This window comes from Crocuta crocuta, unplaced genomic scaffold (assembly GCF_008692635.1).
Source record: "Crocuta crocuta isolate KB4526 unplaced genomic scaffold, BGI_CrCroc_1.0 scaffold177, whole genome shotgun sequence".
Lineage (NCBI taxonomy): Eukaryota > Metazoa > Chordata > Mammalia > Carnivora > Hyaenidae > Crocuta > Crocuta crocuta.
The window spans coordinates 620,453-630,854 of NW_027531880.1; the positions used below are offsets into that span (position 1 = coordinate 620,453).

At 42.2% G+C, this 10,402-nt stretch overlaps 1 non-coding gene across 1 annotated transcript; it reads left to right on the forward strand.

Moving 5' to 3' along the window:
• Positions 1-209: 209 nt before the first annotated feature.
• Positions 210-313, forward strand: LOC144239137 (U6 spliceosomal RNA). Its single transcript, XR_013337325.1, has one exon. It is a non-coding gene; the product is annotated as a U6 spliceosomal RNA (small nuclear RNA).
• The last annotated feature ends 10,089 nt before the right edge of the window (positions 314-10,402 follow it).

Sequence of the window (10,402 nt, forward strand, 5' to 3'; positions counted from 1 at the left end):
AAAGCCCTGAGCCATCCACAAGGAAACAGGAGAGTATTCCTGGCTTGAGGTCTTTAAAACTGACCAAAGCTAGACATACTGGACTGAAGAAACAAAGTCCAGCCAGAAAAGGCAGAACCAAAAATGAGGAGAAGGCAAATCTGTGTGGCTAATTCAGCTAATCTTGAATGTGAGGAAAATTTGGGAGAGAAGGCACCAAGATAAACTATGTGCTGGCTTCAGCAGCACATAAACTAAAATTGGAACGATATAGAGATTAGCACAGCCCCTACATAAGGATGATACACAAATTCATGAAGTGACCCATATTTTAAAAAAAGAAAGAAAGATAGAAAAAAGAAACAGATGCAGACATAAATCAAAAGATCAAGACAAATTTGTGCTGTTAAGGAAACTGGTGAGAATAATTTCACCAGTTGCCTTTTGCATCTACTCTACATAACTGGGAGGAATTAACTTCTCAACTAGTTATACACATTGTAAACTTGTTGGTAACTGTGAAGCATAAGGATAGCATAGGTGGAGAATGAGCTTTTCTGTCTACGTGAATTGTCCAAAAGACAGAAGGTCTTTTTTCAATGCTGGTACTTCTGTGTATTTTTACAATGTTTACGGAAATCTTTATAAAAAGCACTATATGTCCCCCAGCCTTGTTAAACAGAATCTGCTGCACACCATTTAACCTTTTCCTCAAGTTTTTGTTTATTTGTTTGTTTTTACATCTGAAAAAGAAATCCTTTTTCTGGGTTTTTGTACAGAGAGACCCTTGGAACTATGGAGATATATTGGTTCTACCCGCTTGTTTTCTGTTCATTACATTTATATTCTGTATAGGTTTTACAAAGCACTATTAGATCTGAAGGGATACATTCCCTTCTAGGAACAGTGAAGAAGATGTGGGAAGCAGCGGTGGCACAAGAACAAAGGATATATGAATAGGTAGAGTGTTCTCTCTTTTGACTCTCTAGTTCTGATTTATTCCATTTCTTTTTTTTTTTCTCTTTTACACCAGTTTGTTATTTCTGTATAAAGCAAATAATAGAATAGAGAAGTAAAACAGAAAATAGTACCCTGATACCGGTTCTGCATCTGACAGGAATCTGAGGGTATTTGGGGTTGTTATTGTTGCCATTTATAGATGAGAAAACTGAGGTCCCAGAGAGGTTTAACAAACTTGCCCAATGCTGCACAGGGAGTTAGTGGTAGAACCTGAGTGTGAACCTGGGTGTTTTGGTTCCTAGGCCACCATACCCTCCACCTGGCAATGTAAGCCCCTGGCAAAATGTAGCCTACCCTGAGTGCCAACCTCATTATGTTCTTCACTGAGAGTCAGTCGACCCATATGTCTGTCTTTTTTCCCCACTCTCATTATACCTTGTCCTAGCAACCTCTGCTCCCTTCTAATTTGCCATTTTTACTGTATCATGGGCTGGAAAGTCAAACCTCAACTCCACACAAAGCATAGTATAGCAAAGGAGCAATAAATGTCTCTCTGTATGCAGTATTGAGGCATTTCCTCTGATAAAGGCATGAGCCTTAGTCCATGGTCAGTGGGGAAGCCCCTTCCCTTCCTTCCTCATTCCTACCCATTTCCAGGTAGTTGATATTAACTCTATGATGTACCTAGAGTCTGTTCATCTGTAACCGGAGTACTCAGAAGCAAACCTAGATGAGAGTATATAGCTTTTGTGATGATCTTAACCAATATAGGAGAGAGTTAAGAAAGGTAGAAAGGAAGAAAGGAGGCAAGGTGAGATATAGGAAAACGTTGTTACCAAGATTAAGTCATAAGAGCAGAGGTGACATTAGTGAGAAACCTAGGCAGGTGGCATGGGCAAATAGCATGGGGTAGTGGGGGAAACTCTGGTGTTCGCTCCCTATATCCTTTATCAGACCGCTAGGCTATACCTAACCAGCAGATAATCCAAGTACAAATAATGTGCTGTTGTAAAACATGGTTTCCAGGGAAGGCCTTTAGCTCTCTTTTCAAAATATTGTCACCTCTAAACCCCTCCTGCATACAAATTCTGGAATCCCCAGCATTCATGAAATATGCTGGTCAGTCCTGTCTTCCCAGCCACTCTCAGTTGGAGTCCTCCCCAAGGACAAGTCAAGACAGGATGAGTGAAGGCTGCCCAGAGGTTTCCCAATGCTGGAGGGAGCTCACTTCTTGCCTCCACCCCACCCGTGCACCAGCCTGCTAAACCCAGTCCTCCAACAAATAAACACCAGAACCTATGGAAGTCAATCAATCCTCCTCTGTTATCTGAATCACAGACATTTTTCTGACATCAGCACACACACACACACACACACACACACACACACACTCACACTTTAGCCTAAGGCCCATGGGAAAGAAGGGCATCTGTGCAGTCCAAGGAGCCAATTTCTCCATGTGGCAGTGGTATTCACAAGGGGTGGGATTAATAGGAGATGCCTGTGTGCTATGCGATTAAAAAGATAAAATGACCTGTAAGGTTGGTAGTAACCATCCTTGTGAAGAGAGATGAGTAACACTGAAGACATCACATTAGAAAAAAGGAATGATTGCTCAAATCTTCTTACATTTACTGTCCCCACTGGTTGCAGGAACCTCAGACACACTGAGCTCAGCTGAGGTTGGTCAGAAAAAGAATGGAGCCAGGAAGATGGGTTTATTTCAGCTCAGGCAGGCATCCAGTCCAGTATTGGGCAGTGTGTCGTGGTGGTTCCCAAGCCACTATGCTTCAGAACTACCCAGGGGGCTTTCATACAAAGACACATCCTAGGGCTCCAGTCATACTTGCAGAATCAGAATCAGATGTCTGTGAATTTTGTAAGCTCCCCAGGTAATTCCGTTGCAGCTTGTCCACGGACTGGCATTTGGAAACCATGGCAGTGAGGGATATAATAGAAGTATAAGATACAGTTTGTCCTTATGGAACTTATATAAGCAAAGAGATTAGATTCATTCATAGGAAAGAGATATAATTATTCGCTCGTCAATGTTCAAATAGCGCTTTTGTACATATCTCTATAGTGCTTTTGTTTCCTTGGGTTGGAAGTGTTCGTTAGTCTCTCTCCTTTACAAGCATTCTGTGAACTATGTGAAACCAGGGTTGTGTTTATTCACTGTGGATACATTTATTCACAAAATCATCTAACCACTCACTCATCCCATTACTTCAACAAATATTGAGTCTCCAGGGTGCCAGGTGCTGTTCTAGGTGCTGGCAAGCTAGCAGACTGACAAGTAACTTCCTGAAATTTACATTCTGGAGGGGTGGGTGTGGGGAAGCAATAAAATAAACCATTGAATAAGACGAATGCTACAAAGAAAATAAAAGAAAGCCATGGGAAGGAGATGAACCAGGAGGCCAGGAGGCAACATTTAGTAATACAGTCACAGGAGGCTTCTCTAAGTCCATGACATTGGAGCTAAACCCCAAATGATGATGACACTGAGTTAGTGGCATGAACATCTGGAAAGAGCACCCAAGGCAGAAACAGAAAGTACTAAGGCTTGCCTCCTGGAATGAACTGGGGTGTTGCAGAAATGTAGAGCAGGCAGGGCAGGCTGATCCCAGTGGCTGGCAGGAGAGAGCAGAATGTGGCTGGAGAAATGGGCAGAGGACAAACAACAAGCAGCCTTATATTACAAGCCATGGGGAGAGGAGGTTTATTTTATTTTCTATTTCTGTTTGATTCTAAGTGCAATAGAGCACCACTGGGTGATTTGTAACCAAGGTGATTAAATAATATAATCTGATTTCCTCCTTTAAAATTCACTCTGTTTTATGGAGAATGGGTTGCATAGAAGCAGGAAGGGAAGTGGGAAACCAGTTTCAGAAGAATAGACAGGAGATGGTGGGTGAGGCAGAAGCAGTGGGGTGCAAAGAAGCAGCTGGCACAGCACACATCTTGGGGTGAAGAGAAAGGAATCAGAGATGACTCCTAGATTAATGAATAACCCCAACATCCAGACTATAATAATAAGCATTCAGTGAATGATTACTGAACAATTGGATAAATAAGTATGAAACAACCCAACATCAGTATCTCAAACGTAATCCCATGCCAGCATGTCTGGTACAAAGTACTCTCGGCCATCTTGAAAGATGTCAGTGTGTATTCAAATTGTCTAGGTAGTGAGATTTGAAATTTGACTAAAAAATTAGTAGCATTGGGATAGAGAAGCAAACACTGGGAGAGATTCTAGACCAGAACATACAAATAAATCTAATATGGTTTTTTTGGAGGGGAGGTTTCTTCCTTCTTTCCTTTCTTCCTTTCTTTCTTTCTTCTCTAGGACTACTTAAGGGTTGGAGTTCAGGGGAAGGATAAAGACAACTGTATTGGCAAAGCAGAGGATAGAGATACAGTTCATTGAATATAAAAACAGAAGAATATGAAGCCTCTTGAAAACCAGGCAGTGGTTTGGATTCAAAAAGCAATAGAGATCCATCATGGTTCGTGTCTAGGGAAGCAACTTGCTGGCAGCAGGTGATTTATGCCTTGAATTCAGACAGTCTGGGGCCGGAAGTCAGTGACAAAACACCATGAGGCAGAAGATCAGATAGAATTACAGTAATCTAAACACTGGGTTCACCAAACTATCCTCTCTGGAAAAACAAAACAAAACAAAAACAAACAAATAAGCAAATGTAATGTTCCAAGCTTGGGCTCCAATTCAGAAGACATACAGATGTTGCAGAGGTTCTTGGAACCTACTGGGGGACAGGGCAGTAGAAGAAGTGGGAGGTGGTCAGTGGGAGAAAGCAAGTCACCCTGAGCCAATAAAGGAGACTCACTAAAGCTTGAAGAAGACACAGGAATTTTTACCTGCAGGTGGCTGAGTGCCGTGGGCCAATTTGTTTATTTTCCTTCTTCAGATTCCAAATCTGAGTAGAATTCTTGGTCCTTCCCAGCACATTTGCATCTTCCACATGTGGGCCATGTCTATGGGGAACACCTCTCCTTGGTGACCAGAGATTCGAAAACCAGCCATGACCCAATCCCAGCCTCCTGGCCTTTGCAAAGTATGTGGAAATCACTCAGTAGAGAGTGGAAGAGAAGTGAGATTTTTTCTTTTAACATTCAAGATGCTGCTGGAACATGGCCTTTCCCATGATATATACAACACAAATCTAAGAATTTTTTTTCCACAAATCTAAGAATTTGAGGACCTTGCCCCCCATTCCCCTAACAGGTTAGTGAACTACACCTGGTCACTTAGAAGTGGAGACCACAGTAAAGGGTAGTGGACTATGGAGTCAGGCCTCCTGAATGGAAAGGAAATAACAGAATTAAAGAGAATGGCAACAGGAGCCTGTGGTAGAAACTAGTCACCTTACAGCCCAAAAGTTGCTGACTTCTCCAACCCAGAAAGTCAGGGGAAACAGGGCCAACATCCAATTAGGTAAGAATAAAAAGCCAGATTTCTCTAAAAAAGCTGGAATGGTTCCAAATGAAAACTATCTACTCAGGGGCCAGTGAAGCCTAGTTCATTGGGAATTGTTCATGGTCAAGATGCACTAGGGTCCTCTGGATGACCATGCAGCAATCTGTTACCTGTGGTTCAGCACAGATGTCAGCTTACCCTTCCCTATTTGTTTTTTGAAGCACAACAACTAGTCTCAAGGATGCAGTCTACTGACACAGAGCCAAGGACTTGTCATGTTCCTTCCCACTCCAGGAACTGCCTGTACATATGAATGCCACATGTGCGTGCACTTATCAACCATCCAACATATATTTCTTGAGCACCTAATACATATCAGACATGATACCTAGAACCTAGATACACAAAGATGAATATGACAGGTTTCCTTACCTCCCAGGGAAGACAGCCAGATACACATGTCACACTCTGTAGAATATCATAGCATTGTTAGAGAGGAGCTCAACTTAGGCTGGCGTAGCTAGAGAAATTTTACCGAAGATGATATAGTGCTATCTCTTGAAGACAAGAGTTTTTTTCCAATCAAAAAATAGTGAAAAAGAAACTCCCAGAAAAATAACAAGCATGTAAAAGTACAACATCTGGGAGGAGTCTAGGGAAAGGTCCAGGGGTAACAAGAAGTTTCATATGGCCAGCAGCAATTGCAGAGAAAATGAAAGTGGCTTGGTCAGCTGAGGACAGATTGTGAAAGGCCTTTGCTAAGGAGTCAGGATTCCTGAACAAGATAGAGGCATAATTAACAGTGCATTAGAAACAAACAGATGCTGACATCTGATGACCAAGGACTTACAAATGCCTAATTGCACCCATCTGATCACATGTCTTCCCCACAATATTTTCCAAAGCACTTACACACAAGTGATATGATTATTGGTTATGCAAGTCCTATATTATCCCAATTCAGGATTCATCAGGAGACGTTTCACTGGAATATGTGGCTTAGGCTCAAAGACCTGTGTAGGATCTTATGTTCTCACTGGACCAAACACAGGGGTACGTGTGTGGGCACAAAATAAGAGAAAAAGAAGGAAATTGTGTGACAAGGACCTGCCTTAACCACAATCCTGCTACCTGTGCCAAAAGAGCTGTGGCTAGATCGCCCTCTGGAGGCAGGAGGCTGAAAAGCAGCAAATTTAGGTGCAGTGGACCTCAGGGTGGTGACTGAGATTAAACATTATCTTCAGTAACCACATAAAGAGTGACATTCTGCCTTCAGTTCTCCCCTGTGGTCTGTCAGTGTGATCTCTGAAAAAATCCTAGATATAAACAAAGCTGTTTCTTCACCAAAGGAGCCTGTTGAGTGTGGTTCCTTCCACACCCCAAATGTGAACTAACCCAATCACAAGTCTTTCAGGTTTTCTACTCTTCCAAATTTGCAGGAGATGTATAAAAGATGCCCAACAATATCACTGCACCCCAGTACCCAACCCAGATTCAAAATAGAGAAGATATAACCAAAGCATTCGAATTTCCCAAACAAAAGCTAATTCCCATTTTGTTGCCAGTCTGAAATATAGCAGAGTTGCAAATACCTATGAAAGGAGGAAAAAGAGAACCCTAAACTAATTAGGGAGAGACTTGCCATTGAGCTGCCTTGGTCACCATATGCAAATTTCATAGAAACTGAAAGCTTTAATGGATCAACTCAGGTCTGAGGCATGTGGCAACAGAGGCTATCCAGGGTAGTAACCTTTAAGCTCAGTGATATGACCCCCTAACATCCAGGTATGGAAGGGACTGCAAGTGACCCTGGCTTATTAGATTAGCAATTTTCCAGATCATCTCCAAAGGCCAAATGAGAACAGTGTCCTCAAGCTTTCTAGTCCCAGAATGTTGAGCTTCACTTCCCCATTTGCATCCCAAATATCTTCTTCTATCACCAGGTTTCCTCCCGCAGCAAGGCTTGACTTCCTCAGATAATAATATGACAAAACATATACCTGTCCTCATGACGTCTTCCCTGATCCTTCTATCCATAAATAACCTCTGTTCCCACTTAGACCTTCTCTGGCCCTTATCTGTGTTTTCCTTGTAATTATGTATGTGTGTAACTTGTCTATTCTATTAGAAGATTATAAACTCCTTGAGGACAGAACTAAGAACAATTAAAATTGGAATTTTTCTTCCTTCTTTATATGGGAAAGAGAAACTCCATAGGGCACTCCCTTGGAGCCCGGGGTTATTTCACAGTTCCCACTGTTCTCAAAGTGACCCCAACCAACCTTGGGGGGTGAGACACATCTGGCAGAACTGGTCATTTATGTGCAGAGCAGGAAGTGGCTTGGGTGGTGTGCTTTGGAGAATGCAAGGAATTTCCCAGTTGTGTCCCCAAGCCTCCCACCTCCAATACCTGAAATTCCACCAATTTGTAATACATTCCTTTCAGTCTTTGAGGTTTTTCTCTTCTGTAGCCAGCTCTTGATTAAACTCTAAATACCCTATAGAAGGAGAGTATCTTAAGCTCTAACCATGCAATGTCTTAGCAAGAGATTCACTGGCTATTAGATGTAAACAAATTTGACAGGAGTACGTGACTGTGTGAGTGTTTCAAAGGCCAGGCTAATTACAGCAGGGATCTGAGAGTAAGGAAACCCATGAGGGGAAGGCTTGTTTGGTTTGTTTACTTCTGTTACGCCAGCACCTCTTATGGTGCTGAAACATAGAAGATGCTCAGTGAATGTGGTTGAACATAATGGATGAATGAGTAAATGAATGATGGGGAGAAGTCCAGAAGACAGGTATTCTCCAGGGGAAGGTCAATTCCTTATTCTTCTTGTATGACTTCACAGTATCTTGGACAGCATAAGAAGTACTGAAGAAACTCACTTCAACTGAAGTATCCTTGCTCTGCAGTTTGGCCTGGCCCAGGAATAGCCAGCCTTGCCTGTCAAAAATAAGTGTCACCACCAGGGGGCAATGCAGACCAAATTCCAGAATTTTCTTGTCTAAACCCCTGGTGGCTGACAGCAGGGGGCCCCCAAATGCCATTTTGGACCACCAAAAACAGCATTCCCTCCCCCTGCACACTCATTAATATAAAGATCTCATCTAAGCAGCTTTGTTTTTCAGACCTGTAACAGAGACAATACTGAAATCCACTCAATCAATAAAAATAGTGGCCTGTACTGGCGGAAAGGAAGAAGAAAAAGAAAACTGCTGGTGGTATTGAGCTCACTGTTAGGAACATTCCCTACGATAGTTTTCTAAGCAACACTACGGTATTATCCCTGTGGAGCCTAAAGCATCCCACAGATGACTTGTATTTAATTGATAATTAATATGCAGCAAGTACCATATAATATCTATGAAAAGCACACGGAACTTTTCTCAGGATTGATGCCAAGCACTAGACTATTACCTAGTATTTGGAATCAAACTGGATCAAGATCTTAGATAGTGGTCTGGCCCCTTCATTGTTAAACTGTAAAAAGGAGTTGAGACTAAGAAAGAGACATGCCCAGGTCAAACAAGGAAGCAAAAAAGAAATATTTATTAATCTAGATATTGCATCCCATTAGGCATATAGGGTACTGTATTTATTTAGCCTCTGCCAGGCTAACACACGTTTTCTCACATGAGAAAACAGACATATAAAGGGATTACAAGACTGTGCTTTATTTTGCTTGTTCTTTTATTCAACATTCATTGAGCTCTTATTTGGGCCAAGAACTATGTGAAGCAATAGGGATACTGAGAATATAAGACCTAAGTGGAGTGGAACAGATAGACAGAGAGATTATTACAATTGAATGCAGGGAAGATTTAGCCAAAGTTCATCTTTTAAGCCAAGGCTTTTTATTGTACTACATTTGCCTTCTACTACAGAGTCAACATTCCCTCCCCAGGGCAGGGTCTGTCCTCTTTGGGCCTCCAGTATTTAGACTAGTACTTTATTGTACTCCGTAAATAAGTGGGTGACCAAATGGATGGATGGATGGATGGATGGATTGGTGGGTGGGCAGATGAACAAGTAAGTCAATTTAAAGACCATGGGGCAAAAAGGAGAAATAAATGAAGGAATATATAGTGAGGTAGTAGTAGGCTCTATACAAAATTATATTTTTATTAACGGCACAGGTGTTTGATCTCTTAGTATGTTGTGAAAAGCAAGGAACTTGAAAGCAAAGAACCCTCCCTATATGTTTTCTATCACCAACAGAGTCTAGCAGAGTGTTAAGTATCCTCCAGGTACTCAATAAAACTTTGGGAAATAAAGCAGTATCTTTCCATATTTGATTTCATTTTCTCTCCTTTGACAACTTTGGACAAGAAAGTGGGTAGGGTTCATCCACCTTTCATGCAAAGGGAAAGACAAAGCCAAAAAAAAAAAAAAAAAAAAAAAGGAAAGTGTCTAGGGGTCTGAACTCTAGGTCTTCAAGACTTAGCTTCTGGGGCAAGTCAATGAAAGAGTATGCAGCCTTTAGAAGAAGCATTCCAGAGGTCTCAGTACTGAGGACTGAGGAGAACCTCCCAGCTGTGTCTGGAGGAAAGCTCCAGGCCTGAGTCCCTGTGAGCTAAGTGGGTCCACAGGCATCCAGGCATGTAAGAGGCAGGCCACCCATGCCACAGAGGGAAACATGGGAGCTGGGGTTGCCTGCTCTAGAAGACAGTGGGGAGGAGGAGGCAGGAGTGGGAGCCCAGGGAGGGGACTTGGTGGAGCAGCAAGTATATCCCACCACAGCTAGCCCAGGAAGCTCAGAGCCTGTTCTCCTCACACCTCTCCAGTCTACCAGGGAGAAGGTCATCCTGAGGGCTCAAGATTGAATTAGAGAAAGACAGAGAATAACCACAAAAACAACCTATCCCTTGCCTATATCCATGTCCCTTTGCCCCCTTTTAATGAGACTTTGCCCCATTCATCAAGAAGTGGAGTTTATCTCATTTCCTTGAATCTTGACCCCCCTCCCCCATGACTTTCTTTGATGACTAGAATATAGTAGATATGCTATAGTATGGCTT